Source organism: Peromyscus eremicus, chromosome 1 (genome assembly GCF_949786415.1).
Source record: "Peromyscus eremicus chromosome 1, PerEre_H2_v1, whole genome shotgun sequence".
NCBI lineage: Eukaryota > Metazoa > Chordata > Mammalia > Rodentia > Cricetidae > Peromyscus > Peromyscus eremicus.
In genome coordinates this window covers 134,231,181-134,251,373 of record NC_081416.1, presented here as the reverse complement: position 1 = coordinate 134,251,373, position 20,193 = coordinate 134,231,181, and the positions used below count along the sequence as shown (strand labels likewise).

Here is a 20,193-nt window from a genome sequence, read left to right as displayed (position 1 = left end):
CCACCCAGAGGCTAAGGGGTAAGTAGCAAGAGTCCACGCATAGATCCTGCTAGCTCCCTTCTCTAACCAACCGGAAGGCAGTCTATGGGAGTTTCCTTGGACTCCCCTTTTGTGGCTCTGCAGTGGCAGACAGGCAGGGTCCATTCCAGATGAGTCATAGTCTTGGCTCCGACCCAGGCCAAAGCTGCTGTTGGCTGAGCTGGGAAATGCAGGAGACTCTGTTTATCCTGGACAGACAGTAAATAAACAAGACTTTCCCCGGTGTCCCATGAAAATGACTTAACAAAGAGTCAGGTGAAGTGGACACTTCTAAGGAAACTCCAATTCACAATTCACACCTGTTTCCCAAGCTCTTTTCCCCAGAGAACTATTTTACAGAGGACATTGACTGATGGCTCTGAAGGGAAGGGGTCCTGATTCTGTTAAATAAGAGAGTAATACAAGGAAATGGGGCCTGAGACCCACGCCCAAGACACCACAGAGATGCGCTGTGCGGCTCCGGTTGCCCCAACATTTCTGAGCATATGTGAGAATGTTTATGAAGTGCTCGGACACAGGGAAGCATAATAATATCCTGACTAAAGCTAGAGTTACAGACAGTGGTGAGCTGCCATGTGGTTCCTAGGAATTAAACCCTGCCCCTTTGGAAGAGCAACCAGTGCTCTTAACCACTGAGCCATCTCTCCAGGCTCTCCTCATTGATTCTTAATCCTATGAAGTTGACAGTCAGTGTTAGCTATCACACTGATGAACAAATTTATGAAAGTAAGCTAATTAATGAAAGCTTATAGATAAAAAAATTAATATGAAAGTTTCAATGTTATTTCTGTGGACTGAAAATAAATGGAAATACACTAAGATTATTTACAAAACAGCATGATGACAACACACATCAGAAAGACAACACTGAAGGCAGCCTTGTAGAGATGAGGATGCTCCAAAGGGATGCTGTATCCCTTACTCTGGCTATCAGGCTATTCAAACAATAGAACTCAAAATTCCCAAGAGTCTCAGGTGGGAGAAGAGAAAACCCAAAACCCATACCAGCTGGGGCTGGTGGGGTGGGGTACTTTTACCCAGGAACTAGATTTACAATTTGTCAGACCACCTTTCAGAAGAGTCAAGGATGGGTGGACAGTAGTTATGGCAACACTTGACCAGAACTGCCTGATTAGGCATGTCTGTAGCATTCTACAAACCTCCACTCTACTTCAAGACCCTAAAGATGGACTTGAGGTGACTGGATGTCTGGTCTCACTGTGATCACATTGAATATCTCTACTTTTCTTTTAATTTACTAATTTATTTAATTTATTAACTCTATTAATTTAGCTGTTTTAATTGGCTTATCAAGGACAGGTGACTAAACCTGGCTTAGTGTGGCCCAGGATGTGACACTGAGTACAGTTTCAATCACAATAAAGAAAAAAAATTTTTTTTCAAAGAAATGAAAATGTTGGAATTTGAGAGATGGAAATAAAATTGTGCTAGATGGTCTCAACAGTACTCTTCACATGCCAAAAGAATGTGACAGCTTGAAAACAGATCAACAGAAATGGCACAGCCAAAGAATGCCAAGAAAAATAAGAGGGAGAAGTCCACATAGCCACAGAGATATGAGTGCAGCCAACGGACACACAGAGAAATGAGTGCAGCCAATGAACACACAGAGAAATGAGTGCAGCCAATGGACACACAGAGAAATGAGTGCAGCCAATGGACACACAGAGATATGAGTGCAGCCAATGGACACACAGAGATCTGAGTGCAGCCAATGGACACACAGAGATCTGAGTGCAGCCAATGGACACACAGAGATCTGAGTGCAGCCAATGGACACACAGAGATCTGAGTGCAGCCAATGGACACACAGAGAAATGAGTGCAGCCAATGGACACACAGAGATCTGAGTGCAGCCAATGGACACACAGAGATATGAGTGCAGCCAATGGACACACAGAGATCTGAGTGCAGCCAATGGACACACAGAGGTATGAGTGCAGCCAATGGACACACCAGCAAACACATCCTGAAAACAAAAGGAGAAAGAGAAAAAAACCACTTGAAGAAATAAAAACTGAAAATTCCCAAAGTTGATTCAAGACAAAACCCATACAGGAAGCTCAGCAAACTGGAAGCGTGGTGAACGCTGAGATCTGCAGACAGTAAAGCAAAAACACTGAAAGCCAAGAGTGAGTGGAAAAGCTCAAACTCAGTGAAAAACAAGCTGTCGCTTCTACAGAAACCAAGTGAGATTAACAGCTGACTTCTCCAGAGGAATAATGCTAGCCAGAAGGCAGTAGGGCGCTTACACTGCTCAGAGAAACTATCAGTCTTGACCTTACATCCAAAGGCCACCTTCCAAAAGTGAATAAAGGCACCACCACAGAGGCAAAAGTTGGTCAGATGGTGTTGCTAGCAGAAAACATTTCCTCCCTTATAACAAAGACTAACTGAAGTCTTTCAGGGGGAAACCAGTGATCCGGTAAGGTGATTAGAACATAGACACACACAGCATCAATACTGGTGATTTTGTAATTACCTTGTGTAATTATAAAAGACATTAGGTATTCATTTTCTCATAGCTGATTTAAGAAGGGTCTGTGTAAGGAAATACATACACACTGTGTAGCTCAGCACAGAGCACAGAGACACCGTGTGTTTGCATATGGCATCATAGGAAGGTGGGTGGCAATGAACGGCATCACAGGAAGGTAGGTGAACTTGGGTGCGTGAATTATCCCAGAGTGGAACTGGCATCTGTAGGAACAAAGTGAGAGAGCTTCACACAAGTAGGACACCTAGAACAGACAGTTTCTGTGAACAACTGTAAACATGCCCACTTTCCTTCCTTCTCTCTCAGCTTCTTTAGAAAAATTACAGTCCTGTGCTGTGAACATGTGAGACAATGATGAGCCATGCTTACAACAGTGGTCCCCTAAGACTGTAATGGAACTGACAGAGTCCTGTAGCTCCCTGAGGTCAGAGCCATCCGGACATGCGACAAGGCTGGTGTGAACAAGAACACTGCACATGGTCCAGGCCTTGGAATCTCTTTTCTGAGCCAACCACCCCTGAAGGCATCTAGCAGCATGTGCCTTGCATGGGTGGGCCCCTATTCAGTCTTTCTTTTTGATTTTTAAATTAATTTACTCATTTGTATGTCTGTAAGTGTGTAGGCATGCACGAGACACAGGGCATGTGTGTGTGAAGGTCAGTGGACAACTTGTGGGAGCCAGGGCCTACCTCCCACCATGTGAGTCTCCATCATCAGTCTCTTTGTGAGGCTTGGTAGCCTGCTCCTTTATTCACTAGGCCCTTTCACCAGGCTGAGTTTATCTCTTATAGAGTATTTCCACCACCCCCTTCTACGTTCATGCACATCAATGCTTACTATTGTGTACAGTGGCCTACAGTATTCAGTACAATAGCACGCTGTGCAAATTCAAGGAGCTGAGAGGCAGCAGGCTATCCCAGGCAGCCATGGTGAGTAATGGGTTACACCCAGCCGGCTCTGTGCAAGTACACTGCAGAATGATTACAGAACTACAAAATCCCTTAGAATACACATTTTTCTGAACTCTTCCCATCACTAAGCAAAGCATGGTTGTATACCAAATGAAGAAATGAGGATATGACTGCTCCAAGATATGGTGGAGAGGAAGATTTATTGTGGATATGAGGGAGAAAACAGCCGGAGGCATCTGGAAAGGTCCAGACTAAACTGAGCCATGGTGGGTAGGGACTGGCAGTGGGGAATGAGAGAGGAAGAGAAGAGTAGAGAAAAGAGGAGGCCAAGAGGGGAACCAAGAGACTGAGTGCTCAAAATGGCTGAGGTTATACAGGCATCAGAGGCTGGGAAGGGAAGCCCAGACCATGGGCTGGAGAGGTTGAGGCTGGGGGGTAGGGTGTGCCAGCCAGTATGACTCTGTAACTGGTACTTGTGAGTAGGGACTGGGAAAGCCTGGTGGCCAGAGTCAGCTTTGATATATTAAAGAGGCACCCCAGTTAGCCACTTGTCCAGAGTCTCTTTGACATCTAGTATTCCAGCTTTTGTTGATGACCTAACTAACACACACGGTGCAATTATAACTGTGCCGTTGTGATGTGCACCACAACAGTTCCACGAAGGGGCAGCGAAGAGATCTGTAAGGTCTGGAGGTTGGTGGGATTCGACTAGTAGAAGTCAGAACCAATACTGCAGAGCTCACCCCTGAGAAATCACAGGGCACATGAAAGATTCCTGGTGTGATTCACTAAGTGGAACAAGAAGGGGCACAAATGACCTGAGTAAATGCAAAGAAGCCTTGAAGAAAGCAGATGTCACTAAACACACACACATACACACACACACACACACACACAGAGAGAGAGAGAGAGAGAGAGAGAGAGAGAGAGAGAGAGAGAGAGAGAGAATCCAAACAAAAATCATTAAAATAAGACACAAAAGAGACCGGAGAGATTGCTCAGCAATTAAGAGCACTGGTTTTTCTCCTAGAGGATACAGCACTCACATGGTGGCTCATAACCATCTATAGTTGCAGGGAATCTGACACCCTCTTCTGGCCTCCTCTGGCACAAGGGACACATGTGATGCACAGACATCCATGCAGGCAAAATATCCATACCCATTAAATACATCAATTAAAAAATATAACAAGAGACGCTGCTGTGGAGCACGTCCCTTCCTTTCTAGCCTCCTCAGCCCCTGCAGCTACAGTGATGCTGATGCCTGCGAAGAGCTGGATTGCAATCTATGAACTTCTTTTTAAAGAAGGAGTAGTGGTTGCCAAGAAGGATGTCCCTGGGCCCCAACACCCCGAGCTGACAAACAAGAATGTGCCCAACCTTCATGTAATGAAGGCCACACGGTCTCTCAAGTCGAGACTACAAGAAGGAGCAGTTTACCTGGAGACATCTCTAGTGGTACCTTATGAATGAAGGCATCCAGTGACTCCAAAATTACCCTGGAGATTTTGCCTGCCACCCTGTGCCACAGTTGTCCTGAGATTGGCAGGTCTCAGTCCAAAGGTCCAAGATTCACAAGAGGGGAAGCAGAAAGAGACTCTGACAGGAGGAGCATGAGTCCCCTGAGGTTGACTAGAAAGCTGGCTCAGCAACCAAATTCCAGTTCAGAGATGGCTTTGGTCAGGGGACATGGTCAGTCACCTCAGTGGAGATTGTGCTGAGTTGAATCAACTTTAAAGAATAACATGAAACTGTAAGCGAGCTCCCTCAGTTAAATGTTTTCCTTATAAGAGGTGCTGTGGTCATGATGTCTCTTCACAGCAAAAGAAACCTTAACTAAGACAGAAGTTAGTACCAGGGACTGGGGTATTGCTGTGATAGGCCTGACCATGTTTTTGTTTGGAGGAATTTGGACTTTGGTACTTTGGGTTAGGAAAGTAGTGGAATGCTTTGAGCATTGCTTAATGGGCCATACTAGTAGGAGCATGGACAACAGAGGTGCTGAGTGTGATTTGATGAGCTGTGGGAATCAAGAGGTTTCAGAGGAGAAGAATGTTAGTATGCTGCCTAGCAACTGGTTTTGTGATATTTTGGTGAAGAAAGTGGCTGCCTTTTGCCCTCGTCCAAAGAGTCTGCCTGAGGCTAAAGTGAAGTGTTTTGGATTAAGGAGGAAACCTCAAAACAGCCTATTATAGACTCTGTCCTGTGGATATTAGTGGTAACTCTAATTAAGATTTATAATGAAAAGCAGCAAGCTGAGGAGAGTAAATTTTAAAAATGTAAATTTTGAGGAGAAAAGGAGCACCAGGAAATGGAATGGAGTTAAATCCCATGTTCATGGAGATAAACGGGTTAAGAAATGGAATAAAGGGAGTGGTGACCCCAGAGCAAGATCCCACCCAGCTAAGTTTCCAACCTGTGAAAAGGAATTTAAGAAAAGTTTAGAGCAGGGTGTGGTGGGGCAGATCTTTAGTCCCAGCACTGAGAGGGCAAAGGCTGGTGTATCTGAGTTTGAGGGCGGCCTCCTCTAGAGATCCAGTTTCAGGACAGCCAAGTTTAGGCAGTGAAGGACAGAAAACTAGTGGAGATGTAATTGAATGAGTAATCAGCAGAACTTGGCAGGTTTGGCCATGTGGCTTTGGCTTTAGAGTTAAGGTTGGAAGAAATGGGTTTTGGAATTTGCCTCTGTGCCTAAGAAAAGCCACTGAAGCCAGACATATTTCAGGGGTGTCCATGAATGGAAGCCTAGTAGAGAGGCCATTGCAAGAAGCTATGAAGCTGATGCTTCTTTGCCTTGGAAAACCCGAGATGTCATGGGGTAACTGCTGAGGAGAGCTGGTAATAGGGAGTGGAACCAGCCCATAAGAAAGAATTGTGTTGCAATCAACAAAGCTGAATTGAGTTGGAGATCAGAAGAACATTTTGACATCAGACATAGAGATGCAGAGTCTGGAGTTTTCCCAGCTTGTTTTCAGTCTTGCTTTGGTCCAGTATTTCCTCCCTATGCTCTTTTCTTTATGTTTTGGAATGGTAATGTATATCCTGTGCCATTATATGTTGGAAGTATGTAATCTGCTTTTTGATTTCACAGGGGATTACAGCTAAGAGATTGCCATGCATCTCAGAAAAGACTTTGGATTTTGAAAGAAGTTTAAGACTGTTACAAACTATGGAATTTTTAAAGTTGGACTGAATGCATTTTTGCATTATGATATAGCTACAAGCCTTTGGGAACCAGGGAGTCAAATTTGGTGGTTTAAAAGAAAATGGCCCCCAAAGGGAGTGGTGCTATTGGGGGCTGTGGCTTTGTTGAAGTAGGTATGGCTTTGTTAGAGGAAGTGTGTCGCTATGGAGGTGGGCTTTGAGGTCTCTTTTGCTTAAGCTTTGCTGAGTGTCACAGTCGACTTCTTGTTGTCTGCAAGACATAGGACTCTCAGCTGCTACTCCAGCACCACATCTGCCTGCATGCCACCGTGCTCCCCGGCATAATGATAATGGACTGAACCTCTGAAACTGTAAGCGAGTCCCCTCAATTAAATGTTTGACTTATAAGAGTTGTCATAGTCACGGTGTCTCTTCACAGTAATAGGAATCCTAAGACACATCAGGAGGTGGAATCTTGCAGAAGGAAGTAGTCACTGGGATTTTGAGATTTAATAGCCTCATCTACTTCCAGTTTTTGCTTTCTGGGTGTAGTTAAAGATGTGATCTCTCAGCTTCCTGCCCGAGCCATCTGCTCCCATGCCTCCCCTACTATTGTGGACTCTCCCTCTGGAACTACACGCCAAAATAAACTCTTTTTTCCATAAGTGATTTTTGTTCATGGTGTTTTATCATAGCAACAAAAAAGTGACTAATACAGAGCCCATAGTTATGGTATAGTGTTTCCTTGCACAATCCAGTAAATTTCTGGATGTGATCATCTGAGATCACCTAACTGCTGAAGAAACCTTAGACACTAGCCTGTGGCAAAAAGGATACTCTGCTTGGCTCAGGTGAGAAAGTGTGACTTAAAGCTGGCTATAGATCTCCCCAGCATTCCAGTGCTATAGGGAGTAAGGCGTATCCTGTGGAGGACCATGCCCTCAGTAGTGGGGGAGGGGAGGGGAGGGGAGCTTCCCGAGTCTTCATTATTTAAGTCTAATATGGGCATATATATCACTGTGTCTTGAGGAAATCTCAGTAAACAGCAAAAGGCAGCAAGTATATCAAGACATAAAAACCTTAGTACGTAAACTGCCAACAACTAAAGTTTAATTTTTAAAAAAATATTTTGTTTTACGTGTATGATGTCTTACATGGGCATCCAAGCACTTGGTGTGTGCGTGGTGCCTGCAGATTACAGAAGAGGGCATCAGATCCCCTAGAACTGGAGTTACAGGTGGTTGTGAGCCACCAAATGGTTGTTGGGAAGATCCTGGGTCCTCTGCACAAGTAGCCATTTCTCCCCGAACTGTATCTCCAAACCCTAGCGTTTTAATTTTGTCAAGATTCATTTTTATTGTTTTTATTTGTGCATGTGTATAGGTATAACACATGTGTGTGGGTGCCTGTGGAGGCCAGAAGAGGACAATGGATTCCCTGGAACTAGAGTTACATTACAGGGGGCTGTGAGTTCCCAGCGTGGGTGCTAGGAACTGAACTCAGATTCTCTGGAAGAGCATGACTGGGTCTTAAACCGCTGAGCCATCTCCCTGGCCCCTTAAGTTTAACTTTTAGGAGGCACTGTTTGTAAATGATACCACTGTTTACAGCTGGACCCTCTTCAAACTTCAAAATGAAAGCATTCACCTAAGGAAGTCAGTGGCAGGAAACCTGGAAACTCCCAATCCACAAACAGAAGTGAAGAGGGCACCGCCCAGACCTTCCAGGGAGCCTGAGTGTCACTCAGCCGGAAGGAAGGACATAAATGACAGGAGTCAACAGAACAGAGATGGGATGTCAGCAGTGTACTTAAAAGATACACATACCAGGACAAAACAAAAATTGAATTACTGGGGGAAAACTGTAGCTCAAGAATGGAGCTTGGTGGCTGAGCATTGTTGAGCTTGTGTGAGGCCCTGGGCTCCATCCCCAGACACCAAATAAATGAGTAACAATCTGGTCTTGATACAAAAAGTTCAGGTCTGCCTCCAGAAGAATCTTATCCCACTGCAGGCTGTGGGTGGGGCCACCTAAGTGCCCCTCCTCCCAGCTGTTGACATCCTGAGACGCTTTAGAGTCAAGTGGGTATGACCCTATAGCCCAGGAAGAGATACTGGGGGGGAGGGGACGGGAGTGGGGGGTGGGGGGTGGAGGGGGGGGTGCTTTCCACCATATGTCAATGTTCACAAGTGCTTGCGTGAGGGATAGCATAAATCAGAATGTCATCGACCCAGTCCTGTGAGCCAGTCAGGGCAGGGCAATGGACTTGAGATCCCTGTGCTGGGAAGCCTCTGCCATTATTATGTCCATCATGAGTCCAGCCTTCTAATTTAACTGCTTGGTAATCTTGGATAACTTGGATCAGATTACTTGATCTTTGCGGGTCTCAGCTTCCCCTTCCTACATCTCTCCTGCTCTGGGGCACAAGGTTACCCTGTGACTCCATGATCCAGCAACCGTTGTGACTGCTCCTCGTCCCGTGCTCCCTACTGCCTTTCTCACCAAGCCCCGTACACTTCAACTAGGCTTTGAAAAAAAGCCCTGGAAGCAAGCAGGGTCTTTAAAAGCCCTGGTCCCTTAAAGACAGCAAGACTGTGACCAAGAACTCACTCTGGGCTAAGTAATGCCCTTTGCTTTTTCTTACCTTTGTGTAACTTTTTTTTTTTTTTGAAAAACATGTTATCATTTGGTTTTACTTACACTATTAAGGGTTCTGTGCAACCTTCTGTCCAACACCCTTGCTTAAGAATAAATTCTTGCTAGAGCTGAAGCCAGACACTGCTTCATTCTCCAGAGTACAGAGTTGCGCAGCAGCAGGTGGAACCGCCCACAGCTGGCTCCCGGCAGGTCAGTGTGACCTTGAGGTCGGGCTGACTTAACCTGCTTTTTCCGCTGGCTGGAGGGCTCGGCATCCTCTGCCGGCCAGATGGTCACGTGGACGGCAGCTGGGGAACCCCAGGCTTCTGCTTGTCCTGGCCGCCGTCGGCCCCTCCCACAACCAGGGCGGGGCGTCCTAGGGCTGGTGAGCCAGGGTCCGGGTGAGGCTGGGACGCCCGGACGGACAACCTGCATGCACAGAAGCCTCCGGAGAGACTGGCTGAGGTTGTGAAGCCCCAAGGCATCAGCAGCTTGACCTTAGTCCACCGTCCGGAATTGGCCTGGTCTGGGACTTGAGTCTTGAAAACCAGGCTTCTCCGGGATCCGGAAACGAGCTGGCACAGGGAGGGAACCAAGGAGGTCCGGGCTGGCAAGGCCTGAGGAAGAGAGGGTGTTTGACGAAGTGTGGACACCAGTGTGTAAGATGAATCCAGACCCGTGGTGAAGCCTGGGAGGTGGGGGTGGATGCAGAGGGATGAAGAGATGTGAAGAAAAGGATACAGAATGCCGTGGACTTTCCCATCCTCTTCAGCGTGTCTGTTACTCTCCTTGTTCAGCTCCTGTTTAGGCAGTCATGTTGGGAGACTTGATGGATTTCTGACCTTCCTAGCAGACACAGCCTCCCAGCAAACTCCCTGGTCCTCTATGTATGTGACAACAATTAATGAAAAAAGAGGCCATAGATTTGAAAGAAAGCAAAGAGGGGTATATGGGAAGGTTAGGGGGGGAGGGAGGAAGGGAAAGAAGAAATGTTGTAATTACATTATAATCTCAAGAAATACATTTTTAGAGGATATAAAATAGCTCGTCATGGTGCACACTTTTTTAATCCCATTACTAGGGAAGCAGAGGCTCCCTGTGGGTTCAAGGCCAGCCTGCTCTACATAGGAAGCCACAGAACAGACAGGACTACGTAGAGAGACTCTTGTTTCAAAAATTAGACAAAAACAAAGGAAAAACAGATACAAAATGTCAAGAGTAAGTTCTCTTCTGTAGCCTGAGACACACACTGTGGTGTAATGAGTATGCCGGTTATCTTGATTTAACATTGTTGCAATGCCTCCAAACCTCAAAAGTTCATGCTATCTTCCTGAAATATATACAATTTTTATTTTTCCACTGAAAATAAATTATCAAGAAAACTTGGCTCAAATTAGCATCCCCAACAGGCCGGCCAGGAATACCTAACAAAAAAGGACAGATTTGAGCAAGACCCAGGAGCCTGACCTGGTAAGTAGACAGAAACTAGCCTGGTCAGATGGTATTGGTTCACATTGGCAAAAGAACTGCTAAGATGTTGGAGAGGCTGCAAAAGCTACAATGACAACCCATGCCGAACCTCCTTGTATGAGCACGAGGAAGGTACTGCTCCCCTACTGGCCTGGTGGCAGGCCGTTAGCCAAGTTGCATCCGTCCTGTGGCTTGATCACCAAGGAGACATTCTTCATGGACCCTACGGCAAGGAAGAGGAGGATCTGAATTTCCCCCTGATGGTAACAGACAGCCTGGTGTGCTGCCCCAGTGGCACTGAGCCTCACAGACAGTGAGGGACCCAGAAGTGTCATCATCTTCCGGGGCCTAGAAGGAAAGGGCAAACCAATGGCCTCAGGTCTAGAAGTATCTATCCTTAAAGGGTTGCTTTGGCAAGAAAGTGGCTGGCTGCCAGAGGCTACTCCAGTGTCATCTGTCTGCTGCATAACTGTACTACTTTATGATTGGCTTGTTAGAGTCACACACATGCTCCTAGATTGGGGGTGGGGATATAGAAAGGAGGACTTGTATAAGGCACTTAAACTACCTGGTAGCCACCCTCAGACATCACCTCCCGAGGCCCCAGAAATGGACTTGTTGCAGAACCAATGGAGAAGCAGCAGCTTGAGCAGTATAGTATCCCTTCCCTCTCGGTATAGAGAGCTTTGTCTGCACAAGGGCATGAGTCACTTCTGGCCTGAACTCTGCTTCCCTAGTCCAGGCATATGTCTAGGGCCGGGTTCAAGTGGCACCACTTAGACCACGGGGACTTGACTTGGATGCTCTGCACACTCTAATTCTCTAATTCAGAAGCTATTGGGCACCTTGTGGGAGTGCTGGACTGAGATAAAGTCCAAAATGTATGGGAAGTGGAAAAGAATTGTAGAGAGAGTGAATGATACAACCTTGGATGCATCTGGAGCTCTTGGGTTCGAAGTTACAAAGTCACTACATTTCTGCTTAATATTTTACTCTGTAACAACTATTTGTCAAACAATTACAAATGACAAGCACTGATGAAGAAAATGACCAGTTGACTTGGAGAGCAGAGCTCAGCACAGATTTCTCCTGAGTTGGGCTGTACTGCTAGACTTCCTTCCCTAGAATTCCAGAAACCACCCTTTCCCTGAAGACCAAACTGCTAGTGAAAAGTTCTTTGACCTTGGTGTGGCAGCAGGAGACATGAAGCCCCCTCTGCTGGGGTATGTCTGCCACAGCATGCCCCCCTCCAGTACCTTCTCCTCTCCCCGCCCCTCAGTCTTAGGTCTTGTAGGTGGAGGGGTCAGGACAGGCAGAAACTCCTCAGATATCTGGTGGCCCATGGATCAGCTGATTTTGATTTCTCAGTATACCAAGGGGAGGCAGTGATCCGTGCCCCACCGTACAATCAGGGTACTGGTGAGCACAAGGAATCAGAGGACTTCTCAAGCTGAACAGTAGCAAAGCAGGACTTCCTAGGCTGCTGGAGACCCTAGCCCACCCATGTGGGACCCCGGGGGGGGGGGGGGGGACACACACAGCATCTCTCCACTGCCCACAGGGTCTGGCTTCTACAAAGGTTCTTCAAACATCTGCTCCCTGCCTATGGTCCTGTGGCCTGCTGGAGGCTCTGGCTAACTTGGGCCAGCAGCCTCAGACTGCAGTTCACAGGCCCAACCATAGAGGACTTGAAGGTAGTGTTGCCAAAAAGAACATAGAAACACCTCCCCCAAACCTTCAGGGCATGTTTCTACTGCATCTTTACAATGGTCTTTTCAAATTCAAATACAACTTAGTTTACAGCAATAGCAAGGGAAGATCCAGTGTGGAGAATGGTTAGTGTGGGGAGCAAGACCCGGGACTTGCCTCTGGCCAGGTGTTTTCTGAGGTCACCCCTTCATGTACCTACTCCCCAGAGGCCACTAAAGCAAGCCCAACAGCCCCCCCACCATGCACTCTGGGAAGCTACAGAAGTTACAGAAGCACCAAAGCAAACCCTGCTATGGGGCAGGATAGAGAGAAGGCAAGGAGCTGGCCCACTGTGTCCCCCATCGGGACACAGGTCCCTGATGACCAGCACACCAGTGTCTTTTCCCTTTGCAGGTGACTGTATGAAGCCACACGGTAGACTTGGTGCTTGTTGTGAAGTTAGAGAAGACCTGGAAACTGGTCCAGGACTGTTGCTCCACCCATGGTAGGTGTCCAGGCGTCTACATCTAGTGCAGCCACACACACTGCGCAGGAGTGGCTGTTACCACCCACCCGACATTTAGAGAAGACAGAGTCAGAGAGGCCGCAGGTACAGTGAGCCGCCTCACAGACCCAAACTCTTTTTGTTGTTGTTGTTGTTTTGTTTGTTTTTCGAGATAGGTTTCGCTGTGCAGTTTTGGTGCCTGTCTGGATCTCGCTCTGTAGACCAGGCTGGCCTTGAACTCACAGAGATCTGCCTGGCTCGGCCTCTCAAGTGCTGGGATTAAAGGCGTGCACCAAAACCACCCGGCTTTTAGAACCAAATTCTTAGAGGTGCAATTTCTAGCTCTCCCTGGGACTCCAGAAATGCTTTATCCATAAGAAACTCCAGTTTACAGGGCGATGGTGGTGCACGCCTTCAATTCCAGCACTTGGGAGGCAGAGGCAAGTCCCTCTGAGTTCAAGGCCAGCCTGGTCTACATAGCGAATTCCAGGACAGCTAAGGGTACACAGAGAAATCCTGTCTCAAAAAGCCAAAAGTAAATGAATGAGTATAAAAAAAGAAAGAAAGAAACTCCAATCTATGGGCAAGGGGCTGACCCTCAAGGTTCATCTCACATGGTTACTGCTTGGAGGCGAGGGCCTCCTCCTTCCCTGTATGCCTGTGCTGGACTGGGCGGAGCATTGGTGCGCAGGGCTAAGAGCTGGGACCCTTGAGACCCCACAAGCACAATTCACGGTTGTCCTTGCCAGACATCAGACTGAGACCCAATCAGACCTGAGTACGGGCTCAGTGGGTGGCTGTCAGTAAAAAGGGGGAGTGTGTCAGACAGTGTGTAACTCTACGGGATGGATGTTGGTTCTGGGGAGACCTGCCAGGCTAGCTACTATTAAAAAAGGATCAGTCGAGCCAGGGAGATGGTAAAGGCACTTTGCCACTGAGCCTAACGGTCTGAGTTTGAGCCCCAGAACCCACACGATACAAGGAGAGAAACACTTCCTGCAAGTTATCCTCAGACCTCCACATGTATGTGAGTGCACACACACACACACACACACACACACACACACACACACACACACACAATTTGTGAAAATATTAGTTTTAAAGGGGCTTAGTCCTTGAGTTCTTTCTGCTGAACGTCTCTCATCAAGTGCAGCCACACACACTGCACAGGAGTGGCTGTTTCCCCTACTGATCTCTGGTTCTTTGGAGCTTCAGCTCAAAGCTGGGCTCCAGCATCATTAAAAGGGATTGTAGCATGACCACTAGCCTGGGAAAAGGTCCAAGCCTGCTATTCAGTGTGTGGTTTCTACTGAATATACATCATATTCACATTAAGAAATCCTGTCAAGACCACTGGTATGTGTATGTACAGATATCTACGGGGTCAGACAAACGTGTGTACACATGCCGAGGGAAAGTCATCACCTATCGGCTGAATGTAGATTGTTCATGAAAACCGTATCATCTGTGGTCATAATGTATATACATGCGTGTGTTCGTATTTGTGCATTTTGTGCATGTGTGCATGGGTTTTCCAGTTAGCTGGCACCATTTCTGATGTATCAGCTTTTGAGCAACTCTGTTCACTCCAAGAGAAAGAAAACGTAATAAACCCAAAGCCCCCTGGCTTCTCAGGAAATAAGCTGGCAGGATTTTTAGCAAGGGCTGGCAGGATCTCAGGCGGTATGGAAGGGCCCATGAGCTGCCTGCCGGAAGGGCTTGGGCGTGGGAGGCAGGAAGTCAGTCTAGCCTCCCTGCCTTGGGCCTCCTAAGCAGTTTGGCCTCCTTAAGCTGTTAGTTACCTGTAAAAGAATCAAGAGACAGCAAGCAGTCAGCTCCTGTGACCGGTTTGAAATGAAACAACCTCATGTGAGGGCCCGGAAGTGATACCAGGACTCTTCCTCCTCATTCTCACAGCCTGCAGTTTTCAGACAAGCCCAAGCTGTTCCCAGAACCCTGTGACACAGTCCCTTTAGAAGCAGCCCCACCCGCATGACCTACAACACACTAGAAGACAGACAAAGAACTTAAAAGAAGCAAAAACACTCAGGCTGAGCCCACCCCCTTAGCGTGTGTAAGATACACACAGGAAGGAAGTGGCTGGCTGATTCAAGGAGGCAGAACTGCAATGTCTCCAGGAAGGAATATTTTCCGACCAGCTCGCCCTGCCTGTGGTTTTAAACAAGATTTCAGACATAGCTCTAGCCAGTCCCCTGCCCCCTGCCGTGCCCCTCCCGGACCCTCCACCCAACACGGGCTGCAGCTGCTGTCTAGACACAGCAGTGAGGTGGGTGTCCACGCAGGAAGTCGTCCAGCAGGCTGCTCTGCTTGACGGTCTTGGAGTTGGAAGCAAGCTGGAGAGGCACAAGCTGCTTGTGGTGGGAACAGGAGGCGGGACAGCACAGCCTGGTGTGCAGGGAAGAGGGGGATCTCCCCTGCCTCTTGCGGGGTACTCCAAGAGACTGACTCATCAGCAAACCTGTTTTTGATTTCTGCTCACAACTAGCTTCAGGCCTCAGCAAATCCAGCCCTGAGATCCAGAGTCTCTCCAAGCAGGACCCTCCCTGGATCAGAAGTTTCTTCTATGCTTCTGTGACTGGGAAGGCTTAGAGGCAGGATCCAGTTCTGAGCTTTTCCATCCCCCTACCCTTCTGTGCCCACGGCCCGGCCACTCTTCTGCTGAAGCTGTTGCTCCAGGGCAGGCAAGTACACTGAGACACTTTCCCACTCTGCCAGGGATGCTGGCACTCTGTCCTCCCTCCCTGCCCTCTGCTCAAGTCCTGTCCCTCCCGATGTCTAGCTCAATGTCAGTGTTAACTTTCTAGACTCTCCAGATGGAAAGTCCCTCTGTCTTGCTGCCGCTGATCTGACACCACGAACCAAGACAACTGTGTGTCCAGCCATGTGAGTCCAAATGAATCACTTCAGCTCACTGAACCTCACTTCCACATTTGGAGAATGAGCAGGTTGAGAGGTGCCAATTGAGATGAAGCAATGGTTGTCAAGCAAGGAGCCTGGCACACAGGGCTGGTCCAGGACCAGAGTAGACACTGACCCCAGGGTGTAGGGTGCTGAAGGGTCTTTCTTCCACCCCATGGCCACTCCCCTCCCACAGTAAGATTGGCTAGGTCCCCCATATCTCCACCCACAGAATCTTGTCTGTATAAGGCAAGTCTGACATGTGGGTGGGACTAGGAGACTTCATGTAGAGGATGACAGCCAAAACCGCAGAGTAGCCGACAACCTCTCCCATAGAGAGCAAGAGCAGATGGAGGGCAGTGGTGGTTTTGCTGCCAGGGGCTGGCCTGGGCCAGATGTCCATTGCACAGACCAGAAGTGCCTGTCAGGGAGGCCCACATAGGAACAGGGCCATGTCCTCCACAGAAAGCTTACAGCTGAGCTCTCAGAGTGGGTGGCACCAAGGTGGCATTCCCGAGGGCCACAAAGCCTGCAGGTGAGGAGCTTCCTCACTGGTCACAGTCAGAAGAGAGCTAAAGGTCAAGAACTTGACCTTGGGACAGCAGCTGGAGCCCTGTCTCCTAGGCTGTCTTTATCGCCGTGGATGGACAGCAACATAGCTGAAGGCCAGGTAGGGAAAGAAAGCAGTTAACAATGTTCCAGGACTCTAACAGGCTAGCCCCACAGAGGATCACTGTCACAGGTTACAGGGTGTTGGAGCCCACTAGGTTTCCTAGTGGCTGTACCCAAAAGGACTGCATAAGAGATCGGTTGGACCCCGGGCCTGGGTTACAGGTGACTGTAACTAGCAAGGTGGAGGTCTTTTGCTCCACCCGTTGGTGTTGTTATAAACAGACCTTTGGAATAAAGTTCTGGACAAGGATCCAGGCCCACTCGAGTCTATCCTGTGTTTTCTCTCCCTATTCTAACTATTTCTAACTTAAGTCTCTTATCCCTCATTCCTCAAGAGTTCCTGGAGGCTGGTGTCCCACAGCAGGGTGACCAAGTTCCCTCGGGTGGTTTAAGAACAGAGGTCATGTAGACACATCTGTTTATGAGTGGACTCTGTCCTGTGACCTGCAGAGGCACTGAGTCTCGAGAGTCCTGGCCACCACCTTAGCATGCAACAAAATGGAGCTTCCAGATGAATTTGGGAATGTGGTTGTCTTAGTTAGGATTTCTAATGCTGTGAAGAGACACCATGACCACAGCAACTTTTTTGTTTTTAAAGATTTAGTTTGTTTTATATACATTGGTGTTTTGCCTGCATGTATGTCTGTGTGAGGATGCCAGATCCCCTAGAACCAGAGTTACAAACAGTTGTGAACGGGGATGTGGATGCTGAAAATTTAACCCAGGTCCTTTGGAAAAGCAGCCAGGGCTCTTAACTGCTGAGCCATCACTCCAGTCCCCCACCACCACAGCAACTCTTGTAAAGAAAATTTTATTTAATTGAGGTGGCTCCCTTACAATTTCAGAGGTTCAGTCCATTGTTATCATGATGGGGATCATGGTGGCACACAGACAGACATGGTACTGGAGTAGCAGTTGAGAGCCCTACATCTTGCAGGCAACAGGAAGTCATAAACAAAAGTTCTTCAGCCCTCCCCACTGTTGATGGGACATTTTGCTTCCTTTTAAGAGTTAAAATGGACAATTTGGGCCTCAGAAGTAGGTAGCTTTGACCGTGAATGGAGGCTGCAGGTCTGAGGTCAGTCAAAATTCTGTTTGGTTGCAGGTGACTTCCTTCTTGCTCCACCCTCACAAGGAGAGAAAAGAGTCTAACCCTACTGCCCTCCATGAGGTCCCATACTCATGATCTGGCCACAGCCAAAGGCTGGGACAAATCACCTGGAAAAGCCACTCCAGGGAGAAAGGTCTATTCTGGCTCACCATCTGAGGGCAAAGTGCATTATGGGAAGAAAGGCACTCCATGGTGGCCAAATTCTGTCCCTAGCACAGGCTGTTTTCATTACTTCTCTGTTGCTGAGACAAAGCCCCATGATCAAGGAGACTTTATAAAAGAAAGCATTTCATCTGGAGATTGTGATTCCAGGGGGTCAGAGAACAGCAGAACAATGGAATCTCTATTCTTTATAAGTTGCCCCCATTGTGTGGTAGTCTGTGATAGCAGCAGCAAAAGGACCAAAATGCTGCTTCACAGACGCGAACCTCTCGCTCTTCCCAGCCCACTCAGATAGGAGGAAACCAGAGCATGTGCAGGTTAATTAGCTTAGCCAAGGCCACAGAGGAAGTGCCACACCTAGGATTTAATTCTGGCATGATGGCCCTCAAGTCCACACTCTTGCCTTTATGCCACATTGAGAGGAATAAAAGGGAAAATAAATCTGCAATACATAAATCAAACAGTGGATCAGACTGACCACAAGAAAAGATGACAGGAGGCAAAGAGTAGGCCCAGTCATTATAAAAGAACAAGTGGATGAAATTAACTATAAATAGATTAAAAGCATTCCATATCAGTGGCAGACAGGGAATGGAAGTCAAGACTTCAAGTGGTGTCTTGACTTACTTTTCTATTGCTGTACAGACACCATAACCAATGCAACTGAGAGAAGAAAGAATTTATTGGGGCTTACAGTGTCAGAAGGTGAGTCCATGACCATCATGATGGGAAGCATGGCAGCAGGCAGGCAGGCATGGTGCTGGAGCAGTAGCTGAGAGCTTACATCTTGATCTACAAGCACCAGACAGAAAGAGGGAGAGGGGGTGGGAGGGGGAGAGAGAGAGACAGAGAGACAGAGAGACAGAGAGAGTGAGTTAACTGGAATATCATAGGCTTTTGATATCTCAAAGCCCACCCCCAGTGACACACCTCCTAAACAAGGCCACACCTCCTGATTCTTCCCAACAGTTTCACCAACTGGGGACCATATAGTCAAACATATGAGCCTATGGGAGCCGTTCTCATTCAAACCACCACTGGCTCTGAGATTATTTCTAAGGATATCTCTTCTGCATTCATCTGCAATGAACATGCTAGTAGGAATGTGGCATCAGAGGCTAATGGTATACATCTCTTCATCTTTATGGGCTGTTGCTTCACCGTCTTCCAAGATGACAATATACTAGAAGTGTTATGAGTTTCTGAAATTCCAAATGCTTAGTGACATTTGGTGTCACCAGCCTTTGGGTGTGTGAAGCTATCTGATGGGGATGTAAATGGGTGTGGTTAAGAAACTCATGGTTATCAGCCATTCGGGGCATGCTGTGGGATGTATGTTCTGCATGGCAAATGTGTTGCTCTGATTGGTTGGTAAATAAAACACTGATTGGCCATTGGCTAGGCAGGAAGTATAGGTGGGACAAGGAGGAGAATAAAGCTGGGAAGTGGAAGGTTGAGTAAAAGACACTGCCAGCCGCCACGATGACAAACAGCATGTGAAGATGCCGGTAAGCCACGAGCCACGTGGCAAGGTATAGATTTATAGAAATGGATTAATTTAAGCTTCAAGAACAGTTAGCAAGAAGCCTGCCACAGCCATACAGTTTGTAACCAATATAAGTCTCTGTGTTTACTTGGTTGGGTCTGAGCGGCTGTGGGACTGGCAGGTGAGAGAGATTTGTCCTGATCATGGGCCAGGTAGGAAAACTCGAGCTACAAATGGCGCTCAATGTGTTGGCAAGAGTTTCCACCTAAAACTTGAGAAAAGATTCTAAAACAGAGCTAAAAACAGCTTCCTAATTGTCTCTCTCAAATGAGTGGCAGCTGCCGGTTTGAGCTACTGGTGGGTTCCTAGTGTGTGCGCTTGACCTGCCGCTGTATGGCGGGAATGAGGCCTCTGCAAGTGGCACATTAAGCTGCGTGGTGGATTTAGCCTTTGCTACTACAAAACAAAAAAAAGAGGTTTCTGGGCTACACGCTGCTTGGATAAAAGCATAGACCCACAATAGCTCCCAGAGCTGGCGGAAAACATACCACCACCATGTTGGGAAGCTGAGGTGGGCGGAGCCAGCAGCCACAGCTGCTGCAGTTTAAAGCAATAGATTCACAATAAGACAGATTCAGATGTAATAGTTTACAATGTGTGTAAAATATACGTAGGCTTGAAAGAGACAAAAAAGGTGATATATACAGTTATATAAACAAATACATAGTTTTAAAAAATAAAGTCTTTAAAGAGACAGTAAAATTAATATAAAAATAAGCCACGTAAAGATGGATATTACACAGAGAATCTGGATTGTGTTGTCTTTGAAATTTTTAACTGCAGAAAAACATTTGATCATAAAAGATGTTGAGTTAAACCAATATGTATATTTTAAAGGTACCTTGACTTCAAAATTTGGATGTAAGG

At 47.3% G+C, this 20,193-nt stretch overlaps 1 pseudogene; it reads left to right on the top strand.

The window, feature by feature from the left end:
* The first annotated feature begins 4,722 nt into the window (after positions 1-4,722).
* Positions 4,723-5,189, top strand: LOC131918124 (small ribosomal subunit protein eS10-like; annotated as a pseudogene).
* Positions 5,190-20,193: the final 15,004 nt, after the last annotated feature.